The 23221-nt window shown below is 37.1% G+C and overlaps 1 protein-coding gene across 1 annotated transcript in view; it reads left to right on the forward strand.

Moving 5' to 3' along the window:
• The window catches only part of SHOC2 (SHOC2 leucine rich repeat scaffold protein), an 84743-nt gene that overhangs the window by 30847 nt on the left and 30675 nt on the right, over positions 1 to 23221 (forward strand). The window lies entirely within an intron of this gene.

Raw genomic sequence — 23221 nt, forward strand, 5'->3', positions numbered from 1 at the left:
AAGATAAGTTTCCTTTTTTGTGGGTGAAAGATTTATTCTGAATAAAACAGGTTAGTTAAATATATTGTTGCCTTAAGTGTTGGTCTTATCATGAGTGATAAAAGAAACTTTGTTTTTAGGCTGTGCAGCTTTGTAGAGATATAATACTCTGTGGGCATTTAAAAAATTTTTGTTTAGCTTTGAAAAAATGTAATTTATATTTTAGGTATGGTGTTCTATTATATTTAGCTCTAACCAGACACTTAAAATCTTAATTCAGTTTTGGTTTAATTAAATATTTTTGGAAATCCATGATCAGTTTTCTCAAGCAATGATTTATAAAGTGTGACACTCTTATGAGATATTAAAATATTCCTGAAAATTTGAGTGGAAAGGCTCCTTTCCATGTTTTCAGATAGGAATGTGATTGTTGAATGACTTTTGATTCTGTACTCAATTCGGTCAAAATTTGACCTGTTTATGTGATTCATTGTAGAATAGAATTATAAGTTTTTGGGGAATGTAATGCTGAATTTTTAGGTAGAAATATAAAATGTTATTTGCTGTCTTTGTACTTAGTGTTGTTTTGTGCATGTTACACTTCATTCTAAAATGTTGACTTTCATTCATATGAAGAATTTTTCATTAAGGACTTTCTGTAGAAATGTTATCAAATTAGCTGGGAATTAAGAACATTCATTTCTTAAACAGGAAATTATTTCATAGGACTTCCCTAAATTTACTTCACTTTGTTTTTAAGCATATGGATAAAACATTTTTACTATAATGTATTTATTGGCAATTTTTATTTAATTAGAAGGTTGATTTTTGTGGCTGCCTAATCTTTGGACCTTTATTTCTGAATGTGCAGTTTTAAAAATAAACACACTGAATTTGTTTTTTAATGAGTACCCCCCCCAACCATTAGTGACATTGAATTTTGTGGTCTTTTAATTTCTGTAGTTCTATAAAAATAGTAACTTCATAAATGTCATTTATATTCCAGGCAAGGCATCAGATAGAAAGTAAATTGCTTTAAAAAATAAAATAATATTTCTTATAAGGAATTAAAATTTGTAAGGTTTAACTTAGATGTGTGGATTTGGGACAAACCTTGCAGAAGTCTGCATTATGTATTTCCTTATGGGAACAAGAAAATAAAAGTCTAATAAAAATAAAATAATTGTAATAATAAGAATAGCTGTTTGAGCACAGTATGTCGTATAACATACACTATTTTTTACATGTAACTTTATATCTGTTATCTCATTAAATTCTTACAGTAATCCAATGAAATAAGTACTTGTCTCTTATTGTACTGCAAAAGGAACTGAAAATTTAGTGAGATTAGATAATTTACTAAAGGTCATATGGTAAGAAGTTGGCAAAGTCACAGTTTGACTCTAGGTCTCACTGTACTACTTCCAGTGTCTAGAAGTGGATGCCATCTGACTTTGCAACCTCATGGACTGCAGCACACCAGGCTTCCCTGTCCTTCCCTATTTCCTGGAGTTATGTCCATTGAGTTGGTGATGCCATCCAACCACCTCATCTTCTGTTGTGCCCTCCTTCTCCTGCCCTCAGTATTTCCCAGCATCAGGGTCTTTCCCAGTTGAGTCAGCTCTTCGCCTCAGGTGGCCAAAGTATTGGAGCTTCAGCTTTAGCATCAGTCCTTCCAATGAATATTCAGGGTTGATTTCCTTTAGGATTAGCTGGTTTGATCCTCTTGCAGTCCAAGGGATTCAGGAATCTTCTCTAGCACCACAATTGAAACCATTAGTTCATCAGCGTTTAGCCTTCTTTATGGTCCAGTGATCACATGCGTACATGACTGTGGAGAAATCATAGTGTTGATCATATGGATCTTTGTCAGCAAAGTGATGTCTCTGCTTTTAGTGTGCTGTCTAGCTTTGTCATAGCTTTCCTACCAAGGAGCAAGCATCTTTTAATTTTGTGGCTGCAGTCACCATCTGCAGTGATTTTTGTAGCCCAAGAAAATAAAATCTGTCACTACTTTCCACTTTTTCCCCTTTTATTTGCCATGAAGTGTTGGAACCAGATGCCATGATCTTAGTTTTTTGAATGTTGGGTTTTAAGGCAGCCTTTTCACTACTCTTTCACCCTCAAGAGGATCTTTAGTAACTCTTTGCTTTCTGCCATTAGAGTGGTATCATCTGCATATCTGAGGTTGTTGATATTACTCCTGGAGGTATTCCAGCTTGGGATACATCCAGCTCAGCATTTCCCATGATGTACTCTGCATATAAGTTAAATAAGCAGGGTGACAATATACAGCCTTGCCACACTCCTTTCCCAGTTTGGACCAGTCCATAGTTCCACCTCTGGTTCTGTTGCTTCTTGACCTTCATATAGGTTTCTCAGGAGACATATACGGTGGTCTGGTATTCACATGTCTTTAAGAATTTTTTATAGTTGTGATCCACACAGTGAAAGCTTTAGTCTGTGAAGCAGAAGTGGATGTTTTTTTGGAATTCCTTGCTTTTTCTATGATCCAACAGATGTTGGCAATTTGATCTCTGGTTCCTCTACCTTTTCTAAATCCAGCTTGTACATCTGGAAGTTCTCAGTTCATGTACTGCAGAAGCTTAGCTTGAAGGATTTTGAGCATAATCTTATTAGCATGTGAAATGAGTGCAATTGTATGGTGGTTTGAACATTCTTTGGTATTGCCCTTCTTTTGGATTGGAATGAAAGCTGACCTTCTCCAATCCTGTGGCCACTGCTGTTTTCCAAATTTGCTTTCATGTTGACACATTAATAGCTTAATTCAGATATAATTTACATGCCATATGATTAATGCATTTGAAGAATACAATTTAGTGGTTTTTTAGCATGTTCACAGAGTTGTTCACTATCACAAACAATTACAGGACATTTTCATTACTCCAGAGAGAACTCTACTCTTTGGCAATCACCCCACCCCAGCCCTGTTTTCTTCCAATCCCTTAGACCTATTCAAGCATTAATCTATTTTCTGTTTCTGTAGATTTGCCTATTGTGGCGTGTGCATGCTAAGTCGCTTCAGTCATGTCCAACTCTTTGTGATCCTGTGGACTGTAGCCTGCCAGGCTCCTCTGTCCATGGAATTCTCCAGTTCTAATAATTGGAATAATAAAATATATAGTCTTTGGTGAGTGGTTTCTTTCACTTAGCAAAATGTTTTCAAAATTCATCCAGACTGTAGCATCTATCAATATATTGTTCCATTTTATTGCTGAATAATATTCCGTTGTATATTATACCACATTTTATTTATCTACTCATCAGTTGTTGAACATTTGGGTTGCTTTCACCTTTTGACTGTTAGGAATAAAATTAACTGTGAACATTTGTGTACAAGTTTTTGTATAGACATTTTTTTTCATTTCTCTTGGGTGTATACCTAGAAGAGGAATTACTGAGTCATATAGTAACTCTATGTTTAATCTTTTGAGGAACTACTAGACTACTTTCTTAAGTTACTGCACCATCTTACATTTCCATCAGCAGAGTATGAAGGTTCCAATTCCTCTACGTCCTCAACACTTGTGTTAGCTATTTTAATGTAGCCATTCCATGAGTGTGAAGTGGTATCTCATATGTTTTTTATTTATAGTTCTGTGATTATTGTTTTTAATTTTTGAAAGCTATCTTTTGTTTCAAAGGAAAGACAGAAATAACTGTTTTCTGTGATGGAGATCTTGCTTTACTGCTTTTTAAATTATAACACCCCCCACTACTCTGCAAATTCTGAGCTCTTTTAAGAATGCTTATTAAAAAGACTCATGCACCAAGATCAAATGAAATGGAATTTGACATTTTGAAAAGTTCTACATCTTTAATGTAATCTGACTTACTGTTGAAGCTCATAACAAGAGAATTTACAGTTCATTATATTCATTATATATACTAATTACCATTTGTAAAACTTCCATTTTTAGAAGTTTAGCTCTACATTATTTTATGTATGTATATATATATGGTGCTTATTCTTTGTTTTTATGAGTAAAAAAACCTTGATTGATGCCATCCGGTTTGTTCAGCAGTATATTTGATAAATATGAGAAATTTGAAATTTGTGAAACATAGCGTAGTAGTATTTAGTTTAAATAGCATATTTGGAATTTAGCAGCTCTGTTGTGTTTATAGGGAAATTATATAAAAAACTGAATACCAGTAAGTATTAATGGCATCTTTATTAATGCCATGTGATTTGATACCAATGATGCATATTCACGTGGGTGAACATTGGCATAAAACAGTGAAAGGATACTGAAAGATATGAAGATCATAATATATTAGAGAGTAGTCAGGAAAACTCTTCATTTGGTGATACTGAATTTACTTTTTTCCTTTTGTATGATAAGGCATGGACAGATAAAGTAAATGTACTATCTTTTTGTGTTAAATAGATGGAAACCTTAGGCATTGCTTTCTCTTTTAGATCAGTATATCATTCTTCCTGCCCACATCTCCTTTCACCATTTTTAATCTTGAAAAAGACTCCTCACTGAACACCAGGACACTCAAGAAGTCATATTTTCAGAGGGAAAACAATAAATAACCACTCTCTTACCCCATCCTCTTCCCTGCCTGGTTCCTTTGAGTTTCATGTTAGAGATGTGCTTTTGTAAATTTTTTTTGTTTCAGTAAATTAGAGTAAAGGTTATCAGGTTTTCATTTTGAATAATTGGTCACTTTAGTTCAGGAAATTCTGAACAATGAAGTTTTAAAGGGTTTTATTCTTCTAGAAAGGAAGTGATTACTCTGTGAAACCAGAAATAAATTCCATCTTTGTCTCTTACTAATAATACTATAGGAGTTCCCCCATGGCTCAGTGCGTAAAGAATCTGCCTGCAATGCAGGAGACCCGGGTTGGATCCCTTGGTCGGGAATATCCCTTGGAGAAGGAAATGGCAACCCATTCCAGTATTCTCGTCTGAAAAATCTCATTGATAGAGGAGCCTGGTGGGCCACAGTCCAGAGGGTCACAGAGTTGGATGTGACTAAAAGCACACACTAGACATTCATTCAATATTTCTAGAACTTTTCCTTCAGTGAATTAAAAGGCTAGTTTTAAAATTTCTTCTCTTTAAAGCTTCCTCCTATTCATTATTCTTTATAAAATAGCTGAGTTAGGGGGAGTCTTTTTTTAAAAAAACTGTTCATCCTATATTTTCTGTTCAGTGAAGTGCTAGGTCATTTGCATTGTACACAGTTTGGGTGGGTAAATTGTCTTTGAGAATGATCTGCTGTTATACATGCTTTTTGAGAACCCAGATCATTTTTACCCATTTAAAAAACTCACAGCATTCAGATATATGAGAAATTAGAAATAGCAATTTTTTCATGTCAACGAATGGCAAAACCAATACAGTATTGTAAAGTAAAATAAAATAAAAATTAAAATAAAAAAAAAGAAATAGCAATGTTTTAACCCATATGACTCCATTAACACTTATTGAAAACAAAGTCAGTTTTCTACTGTTTATACTATAGTACTGCAGTTATATTTTATGTCAAGTAATATGTAATAAATGTATATATGTGTATAATCAATATATAAATACTAAGAATCCGTTTTTTAAAAAAATTGAAGAGAACTTAGAGATTTTAATTCCCTATTATGTAATTTTCTGTAAATTTTTATAGCTAATAAACGGTAGGCTTTCAATAAATGTTGAAGGGCTTCCTTGGTGGCTCAGATGGTAGAGTCTGCCTGCAATGCAGGAGACTCAGTTTTGATCCCTGGGTTGGGAAGATACCTTGGAGAAGGGAATGGTTATCCCCTCCAGTATTCTTGCCTGGAGAATTCCATGGAGAGAGGTCCCTGGCAGGCTACAGTCCACGGGGTTGCAAAGAGTTGGACATGACCGAGCGACCAATACTTTCAATAAATGTGGCTTGAAGTGAGTTTAATGAAGCCCAACACTATTAACCCAATTTTTAATATTAACTCAAATTGTGACCCTTCGTTCCTAAAATTCTTGAAATTCTCTCAGGACTCTCAGGGGTGCTGCAGTTGCTTTCATGGTCCAGGTAACATTATTTAATGGTCTCATTTGACTGTTTTGTACAAGTGCTAATGAGTAACTTAGTTTGGCAGGCAAGAGAAATCAGGAAAGGGAATTCATAGTTGTTAATAAATAACTTTTTTTCACTGGAAATCAGCAAGAAACCTTACAGACCTGGAAATGAACTGTTAACTTAGTTGCTGCTGCTGTTGCTAAGTCGCGTCAGTCATGTCTGACCCTGTGCGACCACATAGAAGGCAGCCCACCAGGTTTCTCTGTCCCTGGGATTCTCCAGGCAAGAATACTAGAGTGGGTTGCCATTTCTCCAGTGCATGAAAGTGAAAAGTGAAAGCGATGTCGCTCAGTCGGGTCGACTCTTCGCGACCCCATGGACTGTAGCCTACCAGGCTCCGCTGTCCATGGGGATTTCCCAGGCAAGAGTACTGGAGTGGGGTGCCATTGTCAGATTGTCAGATGTTTCATATAAATACCTGAAACCTGGAAAAGTTATTATTATTGCTAAAGGAGGAGATAACAGAGGGGAAAAAACAGCACTTGAACCATCTGATTGAACCAGAGGATACATTTGACTTCCCACTCTGCTGTGGTGTAGGGAAGGGGGTGATCTTTGTGCTCTAATGATAGCATGCTAGCCATTGAAAGAATACAGACTGTGTTGCTTAGTTACAGAAGCACTTGCTTAGAAGAATTACTAAAGTTTTCTTTAGAGTGAAAGGGAGAATTAGGCCTATAAGACAAATTTATACAAATAAAATAATGTGTATTCTGATATAAGTCCCTAAATCTGTTCAAGCTTGTGTAATAAAAATTTCCAGCCCTTGTTAATTGTGTTGTTTTGCACATGTATTTTAGTAAGACTTAATTTGGTTTTTATTGCTCTGAATGCTTGAAAAATGACCCTATAAGTTCAGGAACAAGAGTTAATTTAAAAATGTAAATGTCCTTTAGTTCAGTTCAGTCACTCAGTCATGTCCTTAATGAGTCAAATGATAATATAGGGTAAGCCACAACTTATGAAATAAACCTAAGTTATTTATTCACCAACATTTGAGTGCCTGTTAGATACATTTTAATAGGGTTTTTTTGTATGTTCTAGATTTAATTTACTAAATCTTGAAGATTTTTGCATCTGTACTTCTCATGGATATTGATCTGTAATTTCCTTTTTTCCCTTTCTCTTTTTGTAATGGTTTGCTATCAGGGCAGCTCTGGCTTCATACTGTGGAATGAGTTGGGAGGAGTTCCTCTTTTATATTCTGGAGGAGTTTGTATAGAATTAGTATTATGTTTTCAAATGATTCAGATGGTAAATAATCCAACTGCAATGCAGGAGACCCAGGTTTGATCCCTGGGTTGGAAAGATACCCTGGAGAAGGAAGTGGTTACCCACTCCAATATTCTTGCCTGGAGAAACCCGTAGACAGAGGAGCCTGGCAGGATGTAGTCCATGAAGTTGCAAAGAGTCAGACATCACTGAGCGACTAACTTTTACTTCTTTGAAATGTTTAGAAGAATTTAAGAGTCTTGTAATCTGGGACGGTTTTCTTTGTAGAAAGGTTTTAAATGGCAAGTTAATGGAAAGTTATTTGGGTTTTTTGTTTCTTCTTAGTTGAATTTTGGTAGTTTGAAATCTGTCAGAGCATTTGTCTTTTGATTTGTAAAATTTTTTGGCATTAAAGGTTTTGAAATAAAGTTCATTTAGTTCCTTATTATACTTTTGAAATTTGAAATATGTATTATTATGTCTCTCATTCATTCCTGATATTGCTTTTATTGTTTTTTTTAAAAAAGCTGCTTTTGATTTCTTTCTCTGTTATCTTCCCTTTTTTTTTGTTTCCTATGCTTAATTATCTTGTTTCCTATTACTGTAGGTTTAATATGTCCTTTGTCTTAAATTGTTAGATTGATTTCATTCCTTTCTTCCTTTCATTATGTAAGTGTTGATAGCTGTGAACCTCCCCTCCAAGTGCTATTTTAGCAGCATCACATAAATTTTGATATGTTGTATTTTCCTTATTATTTAGTTCAAAATATTTTCCAAATATCTCTTATTATTCTCTAACCCATGGATTATTTAGCAGTGCATTGTTCAGTTTTCAAGTATTTCAGAGACGTTTCCATTTAACTTTCTGGCTATGCCATGCAGCTTGTGGGATCCTAGTTCCCTGAGCCGGGATCTAACTTGCGCCCTCAGCAATGAAAATATAGAGTCTGATGGGCTGCCGTCTATGGGGTCGCACAGAGTTGGACACGACTGAAGTGACTTAGCAGCAGCAGCAGCAACCACTAGGACCAGTGAGGACTTACCTATTTTTTGTTATTGATTTATAAAATATCGTCTGTCTTGGTAAGTGTTCTATGTGTAGTTGAAAAGAAGATGCATTTTGCTGTTATTTGGGAGCAAGGTCAAATTCATTGATGATGATATTCATTTTTTCCATACCGTTATCAATTTTCTGTCTACTTTGTTCTTCAGTTAGTAAGAAATGAGTATTGAAATACCCAACTATATAATAGTAGAATTTTTTCTCCCATTAGTGATATTATTGTTTTTTTCTCCCATTAGTGCTATTATCCTATTCTTGTACTCTGAAACTTTATTAATTGTTTATATGCTTTAGATTCTTTTTCTAATGAGCAATTTATGCACTTTGAAACATTTTTCTTTATCACTGGTAATGTTTCTAGTAGTATCTCTTATTCTGAATTCTATTTTTATTTGATATTGATATAGCCATATCCCTTCTTGCCTTTTAACTTTTTGTCTTTATATATATTTAAAATGGTTTATTGTAGGCAGCATATGGCTAGGTCTTTGTTCTATCCTGTCTCGCAGTTTTTGCCTTAATTGAAGGGTTTAGAAAGGAAGAGAGTTCCAGAAAAAGATATATTTCTGTTTTATTGACTATGCCAAAGCCTTTGACTGTGTGGATTACAATAAACTGTGGAAAATTCTGAAAGAGATGGGAATACCAAACCACCTGACCTGCCTCTTGAGAAATGTATACACAGGTCAGGAAGCAACAGTTAGAACTGGACATGGAACACCAGACTGGTTCCAAATAGGAAAAGGAGTACGTCAAGGTTGTATATTGTCACCCTGCTTATTTAACTTATAGGCAGAGTACATCATGAGAAACGCTGGGCTGCAAGAAACACAAGCTGGAATCAAGATTGCCGGGAGAAATATCAATCACCTCAGATATGCAGATGACACCACCCTTATGGCAGAAAGTGAAGAAGCACTAAAAAGCCTCTTGATGAAAGTGAAAGAGGAGAGTGAAAAAGTTGGCTTAAAGCTCAAGATTCAGAAAACGAAGATCATGGCGTCTGGTCCCATCACTTCATGGGAAATAGATGGGGAAACAGTGGAAACAGTGTCAGACTTTATTTTTTTGGGCTCCAAAATCACTGCAGATGGTGATTGCAGCCATGAAATTAAAAAGACGCTTACTCCTTGGAAGAAAAGTTATGACCAACCTAGATAGCATATTCAAAAGCAGAGACATTACATTGCCAACAAAGGTCCGTCTAGTCAAGGCTATGATTTTTCCAGTGGTCATGTATGGATGTGAGAGTTGGACTGTGAAGAAAGATGAGTGCCGAAGAATTGATGGTTTTGAACTGTGGTGTTGCAGAAGACTCTTGAGAGTCCCTTGGACTTCAAGGAGATCCAACCAGTCCATCCTAAAGGATACCAGTCCTGGGTGTTCATTGGAAGGAGTGATTCTAAAGCTGAAACTCCAATACTTTGGCCACCTGATGTGAAGAGTTGGCTCATAGGAAAAGACTTTGATGCTGGGAGGGATTAGGGGCAGGAGGAGAAGGGGATGACAGAAGATGAGATGGCTGGATGGCATCAGCGACTTGATGGACATGAGTCTGAGTGAACTCCGGGAGTTGGTGATGGACAGGGAGGCCTGGCGTGCTGCGATTCATGGGTTCACAAAGAGTCGGACATGACTGAGCGACTGAACTGAACTGAGGCCATTGTATTTAATATAGTTATCAATGTAGTTGGTTAAAATCTGTCATCTTGCTGGCTGTGTTCTTTTTGTGCCATTTGTTACTTTTCCTTTCCCCCTCATTTCATGCCTTCTTAACTAGTCTAGCATTTACAGTACATATCCATAACTTAATACTGGCTACATTTGAAGTATACAGATGGGATACTTTATATAACTCATTTTTTGTTGGTATATTTTGTTATAACTAGTTTAAAGTTATGAGATTTTGTCAAGAATGCCATAGAAGTGATTGTATACCTTTCCCATTGAATCATATCAAGAGATACATGATGTTGATATGTCTCATTACTGGTAATTTTGATCTAGACCACTTGGTTATGGTGGTTTCTGCTATACTGATCCACTTTTGAAGTTAATAATTTTTTCCTTTAAATTAATAACTACCTTGAGAAGTACCGATTTTGGACTATGTCAGTATCTTGTTTCTCCCTCACCTTTTGTTTATAAATTTTAGCTTTCGTTGGTAGATCTTCCCTGAAGCAATTATTACTGTATTCTCTAAACTCCAGGAGTTGGTCATGGACAGGGAGGCCTGGTGTGCTGCGGTTCATGGGGTCACAAAGAGTTGGACACAAGTGAGCAACTGAACTGAACTGAATGATGCTTTTTTAAAACTTCCCTTGTTTCTTTTGTATTTATTAATTGAAATTCTTCTATAAAGAAGAGCTGTCCTTTCTCCCCCATTTATTTATTCAGTTAATTATATCAGTCTGGACTCATTTATTCTGTGGGTTTCAATCCAATATTATTCTTTACTGTTTTGTTGCTCAAATTATTCCATCTTTGGTTATTGTGAACTCTATGTTAGTTGGTTCCTGTGCCTTTTGATGTGTCATCATCCTTTTTTGTTATCTTTTAAAGAGACTAAAAATGCTGAAAAATTTTGATATTTGCCCATGTGTTTATTCCCTTTAGTGCTTTTCACTCTTTGAGTAGATCTGAATCTCTATTTGGTATTTTCTTTTTGCCCAAAGAACTTCTTTTAATGTATATTGTAGCCCAGGTCTACTCTGATTGAATTTTTTTGCTTCTGTGTGTCTGAAAGCCTTTATTTTGTTTTCATTTTTAATGGCTTTTTTTCCTGTTACAAAATTCTAGTTTGGCATATTTTCTTTTTTATTAATTATTTTTAAGATAGCTCTGCTTTCCTTATTTTTTTTTTTCCCCCCCCTTTGGCTTGCTTGGTTTCTGACAAGAGTTTTTCTGTTATATTTGTTTGTTTGTAAAGTCTTTTTTACTCTGTATAGTTTTAATATTTTTCTTTATTTCTGGTTTCAAACAATTTGTATATGGGCTTTACCATATGTAGTTTGATAATTACTTGTCTTATTTCATTCATACTGCTTTTTCCATCTCTCTTAATAGCTCTCCTAGTCGGAGATAGCCCGCCTGTTCATTCTACTACTATTGATTTTGTGTGGACCCTCATATTATTTCATGTGAGCTAGTTACTGTAGTTTCCTAATAGATTATGCTTCCTAAGCTATCCATCCTTTCAAATCTATGAGTAAATAGTCTTTTTAGAATAGCATTCTGATTATCATGCATTATTCAGAAGCTTTAAATTTTGTTTTATTACTTGATCAAAAAGATCCAGATTCCTTAGTTTGGTATTGAAGGTTCCAGGTCTCCTCTCTCATCTTGCCTTGTGTCTTCCCTTGGTCTTGAAGATCCAAAAGAAAGACTCTTTAATGTTGAAATTTAGTAAACAGGATCCTCTGTAGCTGTCCTCAAATCACATGTAGTCTCCTACTAATTTTTAATTTCACGAAAACAGGCATTTAGTGTACTGCAGTGTCTTTGTGCCTTTAGTGTCTAGTATTATGTCTGGTAAAGAGAATGTGCACACAAGAATCTTGTCTGACTGACTGACTTAATGCTCTTGTAGTAATAGTTTATTTTCTGTTGTGTTTTAGGCTCATAGTGTATTCACATGTTTGTATAATAATGTTTCTTTGTTACTGGTTAAACCCCACAAATTAAATTTTCTCAATAATGCTCAAGAATTCCTTATTTAAGCATTTTAATTATCAGTACTTGCAGTCTCGAGAAGGGAGGTAAAACCTTTTTCCTCCAAAAATTGCCTGTCTGTTTGATGAATATTTTAACTGTCTTAAGTTCTGGAAATGAGAGGCAATGTGTCTCACTGCCTTTTGCATCTGGAATACTGCTACTGGAGAAGAGTGGAGAAATAGCTCCAGAAAGAATGAAGAGGCTGAGCCAAAGTGAAAACAAAACCCAGTTGTGTATGTGGCTGGTGATGGAAATAAAGTCCAATGCTGTAAAGAACAATATTATAGGAATCTGGAATGTTAGGTCCATGAATCACAGTAAATTGGCAGTGGTCAAACAGGAGATGGCAAGAGTGAACATTGACATTTTAGGAATTAGTGAACTAAAATTGACTGGAATGGGCAAATTTAATTCAGATCATTGTGTCTACTGCTGTGGGCAAGAATCCCTTAGAAGAAGTGGAGTAGCCCTCATAGTCATCAACAGTCCTAAATGTAGTACTTGGGTGCAGTCTCAAAGATGACAGAATTTGTTTCCAAGGCAAACCATTCAATATCATAGCAATCCAAGTCTATGCCCCAACCACTATGCTGAAGAAGGTGAATTTGAATGGTTCTGTGAAGACCTACAAGACCTTCTAGAACTAAACCAAAAAAAAAAAAAAAAAAAAAAATGTCCTTTTCATCACTGGGGACTGGAATGCAAAAGTAGGAAGTCAAGAGATACCTGGAGTAACAGGCAAGTTTGGCTTTGGAGTACAAAATGAAGCAGAGCAAAGGCTAACAGAGTTTTGCCAAGAGAACTCATTAGTCATAGCAGACACCCTCTACCAACAACAAAAGAGATGACTCTACACATGGACATCACCAGATGGTCAATACCAAAATCAGATGGATTATATTCTTTGCTGCTGAATATGGAGAAGCTCCATACAGACAGCACAAAAAAAGATCAGGAGCTGACTGTGGCTCAGATCATGAACTCCTTGCAAAAAACAGGCTTAAATTGAAGAAAGTAAGGAAAACCACCAGGCCATTCAGGTATGATGTAAATCAAATCCCTTATGATTGTAGAGTGGTAGTGACAAATAGATTCAAGGGATTCAATTTCATAGAGTGCCTGAAGAACTATGGATGGAGGTTTGTGACGTACTACAGGACACAGTGATCAAACCATCCTCAAGAAGAAGAAATGCAAAAAGGCAAAATGGCTGTCTGAGGAGGCCTTACAAATAGCTGAGAAAGGAAGAGAAGTGAAAGGCAAGTGAAGAGGAAAGATATACCCATATGAATGCAGAGTTCCAAAGAATAGCAAGGAGAGATAAGAAAGCCTTCTTAAGTGAACAGTGCAAAGAAATAGAGGAAAACAATAGAATGGAAATGTCTAGAGATCTCATCAAGAAAATTAGAGATACTAAGGGAACATTTCATGCAAAGATGGGCACAATAAAGATCTTCATGATGCCAGTAACCACAGTGGTGTGATTACTCACCTAAAGCCAGAAATCCTGGAGTGTGAAGTCAAGTGATCCTTAGGAAGCATCATTACTAACAAAGCTAGTGGAGGTGATGAAATTCCAGCTGAGCTATTTCAAGTACTAAAAGATGATGCTGTTAAAATGCTGCAATCAATATGCCAGCAAATTTGGAAAACTCAGCAGTGTTCACAAGACTGGAAAAGGTCAGGTTTTATTCCAGCCCCAAAGAAAGGCAATACCAAAGAATGTTCAAACTACTGCACAATTGCACTCATCTCACACACTACAGTGCTCAAAATTCTCCATGCTAGGCTTCAACAGTGCGTGAACTGAGAACTTTTAGATGTACAAGCTGGGTTTAGAAAAGGCAGAGGAATCGGAGATCAAATTACCAACATCTCCTGGATCATAGAAAAAAGAATTCCAGAAAAACATCTACTTCTGCTTCATTGACTACACTAGAGCCTTTGACTATGTGGATCACAGCAAACTGGAAAATTCTGAAAGAGATGGGAATACCAGACCACCTCCCCTGCTTTCTGACTAATCTGTATGCAGACCAAGAAGCAACAGTTAGAACTGGACATGGAACAACACACTGGTTTCAAATTGGGAAAGGAGTACATCAAGACTGTATATTGTCACCCTACTTATTTAACTTAGATGCAGAGTACATCATGTGAAATGCAAGGCTGGTTGTAGCACAAGCTGGAATCAAGATTTCCTGGAGAAGTATCAATAACCTCAGATATGCAGAAGACACCACCCTTATGGCAGAAAGGGAAGAAGAACTAAAGAGCCTCTTGATAAAAGTGAAAGAGGAGAGTGAAAAAGTTGGCTTAAAGCTCAAGATTCAGAAAACGAAGATCATGGCATCTGGTCCCATAACTTCATGGCAAATAGATGGGGTAACAATGGAAACAGTGACAGACTTTATATTTTGGGGCTCCAAAATCACTGCAGATGGTGTCTGAAGCCATGAAATTAAAAGATGCTTGCTTCTTGGAAGAAAAGTTATGACCAACCTAGACAGCATATTAAAAAGCAGAGAGATTACTTTCCCAACAAAGGTCTGTATTTTCAAAGCTATTGTTTTTTCACTAGTCGTATGGATGTGAGAGTTGGACCGTATAGAAAGCTGAGTGCTGAAGAATTGATGGTTTTGAACTGTGGTGTTGGAGAAGACTCTTGAGAGTCCCTTGGATTTCAAGGAGATCAAACCAGTCCATCCTAAAGGAAATCAACCCTGAATATTCATTGGAAGGGTAATACTGAAGCTGAAGCTGCATTACTCTGGCCACCTGATGCAAAGAACTGACTCATTGGAAAAGCCCCTGATCGTGGGAAAGACTGAGGCCAGCAGGAGAAGGGGACAACAGAGGATGAGATGGGTGGATGGCATCACGGACTCGATGGACATGAGTTTGAGCAAGCTCCAGGAGTTGGTGATGGACAAGGAAGCCTGGTGTGCTTCAGTCCACGGGGTTGTAAAGAGTTGGACACAACTGAACTGAGTCAGAGCTATGGTTTTGCCAGTAGTCATGTATGGATGTGAGAGTTGGACCGTAAAGAAGGCTGAGTACCGAAGAATTGATGCTTTCAAATTGTGATGCTGGAGAAGATTTTTGAGAGTCCCTTGGAATGCAAGAAGTTCAACCTGTCAATCCTACAGGAAATCAACCCTGAATATTCATTGGAAGGACTGATGCTGAAGTGAAACTCCAATATTTTGGCCATCTTATGTTAAGAGCCAACTCATTGGTAAAAACCATGATGCTGGGAAAGATCCAGGACTGGAGCAGAAGGGGTGAGAGAGGATGAGATTGTTGAATTGCATCATGGACTCATTGGACAGTTTGAACAAACTCTGGGAGATAGATAGTGAAGGACATGGAAGCCTGCATGCTCTAGTCCATGGAGTCAATGAGTTGGACACAATTGAGCAACTGAACAACAACAACAGAAACAGGTTTACAGTTCTTCACTAAGCTATCATATTGATATATGTAGTTAGAGGTTACTGTTTTTCACCACTGTATAATATTCCGCAGTGTGAATATACCACAATTTTATTCCGTTGTTTTGGGCTGGACAATAGCAAATCCTGGTGAAAACTTCATTTATTACTGTTGGAATGCAAATGAGTACAGCCACTTTGGAAGACAGTGGCAGTTTCTTGCAAAGCTGAACACAGTCTTACCATAAAATCTATCAGTCATGCTTATCTTTACCCAAATGAGTTAAACTTGCTGCTAAGTCACTGCTGTGTCCGACTCTGTGCGACCCCACAGATGGCCGCCCACCAGGCTCCCCCATTCCTGGGATTCTCCAGGCAAGAACACTGGAGTGGGTTGCCATTTCCTTCTCCAGTGCATGAAAGTGAAATGTGAAAGTGAAGTTGCTCAGTCGTGCCCGACTCTTAGTGACCCCGTGGACTGCAGCCTACCAGGCTCCTCTGTGCATGGGATTTTCCAGGCAAGAGTACTGGAGTGGGGTGCCATTGCCTTCTCTTACATCCATGCAAAAAACTACACAAAATATTTTTAGTTGTTCTATTCATAATTGCTAAAAATTGTAAGTAACCAAGATATATTGTAAGTAACCAAGATATGCTTCAATAAATAAGTGATTAATAAAGTGGTATACCCATACAATGGAATATTGTTCAGTGGTAAACGAAATGCATATTTCTAAATGAAAGAAATTAATCTGGAAAAGCTGTGTATCATGTGATTCTGACTATACAACATTCTGGAAAAGGCAGAAGTAAAAGATCAGTAGTTGCCAGGGGCCCTAGTACGGGAGAGTCAGATCAATGAGTAGTGAAACCCTGAAGATTTTTATTTTTAGGTCAGTAAAACTTATATATGATACTATAATCATGGGTACAGGCTATTATGCATTTACCAGAATCTACAGAACTGGACAACACAAAGAGTGGATGGATGTCAGTGTAAAATATGGACTTTTAGTTGATAATCTATAAATGTTGGTTCATCAACTGTAATGCACAATGTTGGATGTTAGTAATAGTGGAAACTATGGGGAAGGTGGTATATAAGAACTCTGTACTTAATTTGCAGTTTTCCTGTAAACCTGAAATTGCTCCAACAAACAAAGAAAACCCTACTGTTAATACCGACACCACTGTTTCCTTAGTCAAAGTTGAAGTTGCTACCTTAGCCTACAAGACTAAATAAATCTGACTCTGGGCTACTTCATCTATCACTTTCTTTGTTACTCATTATTCCAATTACATTGGCTTTCTGTTGGGTTTTGAACTACTTTCTTGCCTCAGATTCTTTGTATTCGCTGTTCACTCAGCTTCCCCCAGATATTTTCATTGTTTCTTTCCTCTTCCATTATTCAGGTGTGTATATTCAAATGCTACTCCATTGGGGTTATTTTCCTTTTCTGCTTACTGTCAATACCTCTGATCTCTCCTTCCCACCATCAGACTCTTTCCCTTGCTTTTTTTTCTTTTATAGCTTTTATACATCCTCAGTTCAGTTCATTTCAGTTGTTCAGTCGTGTCCCACTCTTTGCAACCCCATGAACCACAGCACGCCAGGCCTTCCTGTCCATCACCAGTTCCTGGAGTTCCCCCAAATTCGTCCATTAAGTCGGTGATGCCATCCAACCATCTCATCCTCTGTTGTCCCCTTCTCCTCCTGCCCTCAATCTTTCCCAACATCAGGGTCTTTTCCAATGAGTCAGCTCTTCGCATCAGGTGGCCAAAGTATTGGGAGTTTCAGCTTCAGTATCAGTCCTTCCAATGAATATTTAGGACCAATTTCCTTTAGGATTGACTAGTTGGATCTCCTTGCATTCCAAGGGACTCTGAAGAGTCTTCTCCAACACCACAGTTCAAAAGCATCAATTCTTCGGTGCTCAGCTGTTTTATAGTCCAACTCTTACATCCATACATGACCACTGGAAACACCATAGCCTTGACACTAGATGCACCTTTGTTGACAAAGTAATGTCTCTGCTTTTTAATATGCTGTCTAGGTTGGTCATAGCTTCTAAGGAGTAAGCGTTTTTTAATTTCATGGCTGCAATCACCATCTGCAGTGATTTTGGAGCTCCAAAAAATAAAGTCAGCCACTGTTTCTACTGTTTCCCCATCTATTTCCCATGAAGTGATGGGACCAGATGCCATGATCTTCATTTTCTGAATCTTGAGCTTTAAGCCGACCTCTTCAATCTCCTCTTTCACTTTCATCAAGAGGCTCTTTAGTTCTTCACTTTCTGCCATAAGGGTGGTGTCATCTGCGTATCTGAGGTTATTGATAATTCTCCCAGCAATCTTGATTCTAGCTTGTGCTTCGTCCAGCCCAGTGTTTCTCATGATGCACTCTACATATAAGTTAAATAAGCAGGGTGACAGTATACAGCCTTGACAAACTCCTTTTCCTATTTGGAACCAGTCTGTTGTTCCATGTCCAGTTCTAACTGGTGCTTCCTGACTGGCATGCAGGATTCTCAAGAGGCAGGACAGGTGGTCTGGTATTCCCATCTCTTTCAGAATTTTCCACAGTTTGTTGTGATCCACACAGTCAAAGGCTTTGGCATAGTCAATAAAGCAGTAAGAGATGTTTTTCTGGAACTCTATTGCTCTTTCGATGATCCAGCAGATGTTGGCAATTTGATCTCTGGTTCCTCTGCCTTTTCTAAAACAAACTTGAACATCTGGAAGTCCATGGTTAACGTATTGCTGAAGCCTGGTTGGAGAATTTTGAGCATTACTTTACTAGCGTGTGAGATGAGTGCAGTTGTGTGTGGTAGTTTGAGCATTCTTTGGCATTGCCTTTCTTTGAGACTGAAATGAAAACTGACCTTTTCCAGTCCTGTGGCCACTGCTGAGTTTTCCAAATTTGCTGACATATTGAGTGCAGCACTTTCACAGCATCGTCTTTCAAGATTTGAAAGAGCTCAACTGGAATTCCATCACCTCCACTAGCTTTGTAGTGATGCTACCTAAGGCCCACTTGACTTCACATTCCAGGATGTCTGGCTCTAGCTGAGTGTGAGTGATCACACTATTGTGATTATCTGGGTCGTGAAGATCTTTTTTGTACAGTTCTTCTGTGTATTCTCGAGTGTGCGTGATCCCACTATTGTGATTATCTGGGTCGTGAAGATCTTTTTTGTACAGTTCTTCTGTGTATTCTTGCCACCTCTTCTTAATATCTTCTGCTTCTGTTAGGTCCCTACCATTTCTGCCCTTTATTGAGCCCATCTTTGCATGAAATGCTCCCTTGGTATCTCTTAATTTTCTTGAAGAGATCTCTAGTCTTTCCCATTCTGTTGTTTTCCTCTATTTCTTTGCATTGGTTGCTGAGGAAGGCTTTCTTATCTCTCCTTGCTATTCTTTGGTACTCTGCATTCAAATTGGTATATTTTTCCTTTTCTCCTTATACCCTCACCTTGGTTATATATTGTTTATTTTTCCTTATTAAAATACAAGTTCGCTGAGGGCAGCAAACTTTTTTCTTGCCTTGTCCCTCTTTTTCCCGATTGTGTCTTCAATTCCTAGAATAGTGTCTAACACACAGTAGGTGCTTAATAAACATTTGTAGGGTGAGTCAGTGAAGTCTATGTTCTCTCTGTAGGAAGTCAAAGTTAAAAAAATTGCTTAGTAAGTATGGAATGTGGGTCATAAAATGTTTCTTATTAATGGCTGGTGTCATCAATATGATAACATGGTACATTCATTTTCACTAAAAGGTACATCTGCTCCACAGCCAGGAAACTTCTATTTATGGTTTGAAAACTGCTCTTCATGTATTGTGTAGGAGAGACTGCTCATTTTATGTCTTGAATCTGTCCCCCTCTCTACTTTCCTCTTTAGATTAAAAGATGTACAAAAGCATTGAAAAATCACAAAATACAAATATATAAAGTAGAAAAGAAAAACCACTCTTAAACCTAGCCAGAGATGAGTCACTGTTAAGATATTGATTATTATTCTTTAGAACCATCTGAAATGAATTTATATTTTTAAAGTAATATTTGGTGCCGGCGTCCAGCCCTGGTGGATCCAGGGAATTCGAAGCGGGGATGGAGTCAGCGAAGAGAAACTTATTTATTTAGAAATATACAGAGAGATTAGGAAAGAATAATGTAGTAGAAAAATTAGTGGAGAAAAGAGGCTGAATAACTTGGTTTACATGGAAAACCAGTAAAGTTCCATGCAAGGAACTTGTACCGTCTGTTAGGCCGCCGGCGCCCGCTTGAATAGCAGAGGGTGCCCCGCCTTGGGCTCCCTCTCCGTTGGGTCTTAGAGGCCAGGGCAAATAAATAGACTAGGTGAGCCTCCATGTTCCAAGAGATCAGCCTGCAAAGGAGAGGGAGGGAGAGGGAGAAAGAGAGAGAGTCTACACGGGGGGAGCCAGATTTCCAAGAAAACCCGTTCAAGAAGCTGGTCTGAGAAACTGGTCCATCCTTTATTGTCTGGGAAAGCTTTTTATACTTTTGGTTGTACATAGAGATCAGTGGATAATACAAAGTTATGCAGCGTCAGCAGCCCTGACTCTTATCGAGACCAGGCTTTCTCTCTGTATACCTAGCTGTATACACAAGTCTTAGGTGATTTACATCATCTTCTGGCCAGGAGGCTTATTAACATTTTATGGCCCTTTTCTGATAAGGGTCTGTCAACCAGAAAACTTATTTGCCTTAAAAGTGTTGTTCTTACTAAAATCTGGTGCCACTCTCAGAAAGCACTAATTAAGGTTACATTCTTATATAGCAAGGACACAACAATTTATAACAAGGAAAGAGGAGTACAGTGATTTATAACAGAGAAAGTTCACTAACTCAAAAGTCTAGTGTTCCTAACATCAAAACTACTATATTCCTTTTTCTATATCCCAATTACATTGATTAGTATCCTCCAGGTGCCTAAAAGATAAAGAATATGGAGGCCTGGCAGCAGTCATTGACTCAACAATGAAAACCCATCACCAGTATAATTTTTAGCTTTTTAGAAAAGGCTCTGTATCTTTAAGATGCTTTAAGCTGTGTGCCTCTTCTCTGTCTCTCTCTGTCTCTCTGTCTCTCTCTGTCTCTCCGTCTCTCTCTGTCTCTCTCTCTCTCTGTCTCTCTCTCTCTGTCTCTCTCTCTCTCTCTGTCTCTCTCTGTCTCTCTCTCTCTCTCTGTCTCTCTCTCTCTCTCTGTCTCCCTCAGTTGAGGGGCTGTAAATAATCACAAGTTGTAAAAGTCTCTGTCAGGCAAGTTAGAGAGCCATCAGAGGGGTTTGAGCTGAGACACTCCTTTTATATGTAGGAGACTGTTAACTGGGGTGCTAAGTTAACTCTTTCCAGAGAAAGGTGGTCAGGGATAGCCCCCTGTTATGTCAGAAGAGTGGAGAGCACAGTACAATAAAGCAGGCAGACTCTGGTTTTTGGGGTAGATGCTCAGGAAAATCCAGGAGTACCCCTAAAGCCTGATCTCAGCCTTTGCTTTTTGCCAGGCCCTTTTCCTCATGACGTTTGCCACAGGCGGGATTCCCCATGCTGGCTCCCGGCAATTTGGATCATATATAGTAAAATAAATGTTTAGAAGTACTAGATAACTGGACAAAATACAGCAATAATAAATAGTATGAAAGTATTTTATGAACTCCTTCAATATTTAATATCCTGTCTTTTCTGAATTGTAACACAAGGTCTTATCCTGGCACAGTATTGACTAGTGCAGAGTTTATCATATATTCAGAATTGTCAGATGTTTCTGACTATTTGCATATGAAGAAAAAAAGCTTGAGCAGTTATGAGTGTTGCTCTAAAGAAGAGAGATCTTAAGCTTCTTTTCCCCCCCCACACTAAAAATGTTTTGTACATTTAATAGGACATTTTGGATTAGTTTTGAAAATATTTTAGATTTTCCTGGAAGCTGTCTTTTATTATAAACGTCCCTGAAGTTTTTTAGATCTTTTTCATTGGACTGAAAAAAATTCAGTTCCAAAGGGAAAATGTTTTTCATGTCTTAAAATGTATACATGGGTTTTGGGGAAAATCTAAAAATGTTTCAAATTTAACTCAGCAATATATATAATTTACTCATGAGTTTATTGTAGTTCATGGACTAACAGATCAAACTTAAAAATCAGGTTATTTTTGTGTGCTGATGCTGTTAAAAAATTAAATCATATTTGCTGAGTTTTAAGCATTTTCAAAACCATAATTACTAGATTGTGAGAAAAAAGTATTAGTAGATGACACTCTCCTTAATGTATCAGAGTTAACATGATTTCCTGATGTTGCAGTGTTGTATTGTTAGAGGATGATTTTCTGGAGAGAATATATGCTCAAAATAATTCAGTTATCATATGGATGGTGATTTACATAAATCAAAAAGGATTTAACTTAATTTGAATCAAAGTAATTATATTCTGCATTTTAAAAACAGTTATTTTTTAGTTTAATGTTAGATAGTCATATGTAAGTTCCTGTCATAAGATACTGGTAATTCATCTGCTTCTGTGTTCATGGGTATCAAACTGGTATCCTGAATACTGTAAAAAAAAAAAAAAAGTCCACAGATATGTTTGATAACGCAGTGTTTTGTTCTGTTTTAACCTAAAAATTAGTTGTTAGTATTTGAACATTAGATTTTATATGAAAATATAAATTTCTAGGTTTTTTTTGAAAAGTGTGAGGATTGGACAGTATTTGAGTGAATGCATTCATTTGAGGATTGACAGTATTTCTCATCGCAACATTGCAGTGATACCCTGGGGCAGTTTTGGCAATGTTACACAACAAAGGACATTTGTTAATGTCTAGATGATTGTCATGTCTGGTGGGGAGGTGCTCTTGGCATCTTTTGGCTAAAAAGACGAGGCATGCTGCTGATGCACAGGACACCTTTCTACAGTAAACAATTATCTGGTCTAAAATATTTCAGTATTGAGTTTGAGGAGTCCTGTAATATAGCAGTCATTGAGCTGAGTTGAATCATATCTGTTTCATATAAGCTATAGTTAGCCATAGTCTCCTCTCAACTTGCTTTATTTATGTGCTGGGACTCTTATATACTTGAATTTGTGCATCTTCCTTGAAAGTAGTAGGAGTTCCTTTCATAGGAATTGAAACAACTTTGAGTATTAGAAAAGTTGTGGCAAATACAGAAAACATTTGTTACTTCTGGCATGAACAGTATTAGCATCTAAATTTTATTTTCCCCAGTTATCATTTATTCTTTCAGTTAACATAGTGCTGTGTACTAGGTACTACACAATATGAGGAGGAGATAAACAGCTGCTTACACTTTAAGGCTTTTTTTTCTTTTTTATTAGAGAATTGTTCTGTTTATCATTATGTAATGCTTTCTGTATCTCTGATAGTTTTCCTTGCTTTGAAGTTGGCTTTGTCTGAAATCTGTGTAAATATTTCAGCTCTTTTTTGATTAACATTAACATTGTATTTATCTATCCCTTTATTCTTAATCCACCTGTGTCTGTAAAGTAGGTTTTTAAAAGACTGTACTGTTTAGTGGGGCTGGGGGGCAGGGTCTTATTTCTTAAGTCCCCTCTGATAGTCTCTGTCTTGCATTCACTTTCATATTAAAAGCGTTTATTGATTTGGTTGGATTGATATCAGCCATATTTGGAATTGTTTTCTATAACTTGTTCTCTATTTTTTTTGTCTTAAATCATTTTTCTGCATTATCTGGGTTTAATT

Source organism: Capricornis sumatraensis, chromosome 23, assembly GCF_032405125.1.
Source record: "Capricornis sumatraensis isolate serow.1 chromosome 23, serow.2, whole genome shotgun sequence".
Taxonomy (NCBI): Eukaryota; Metazoa; Chordata; class Mammalia; order Artiodactyla; family Bovidae; genus Capricornis; species Capricornis sumatraensis.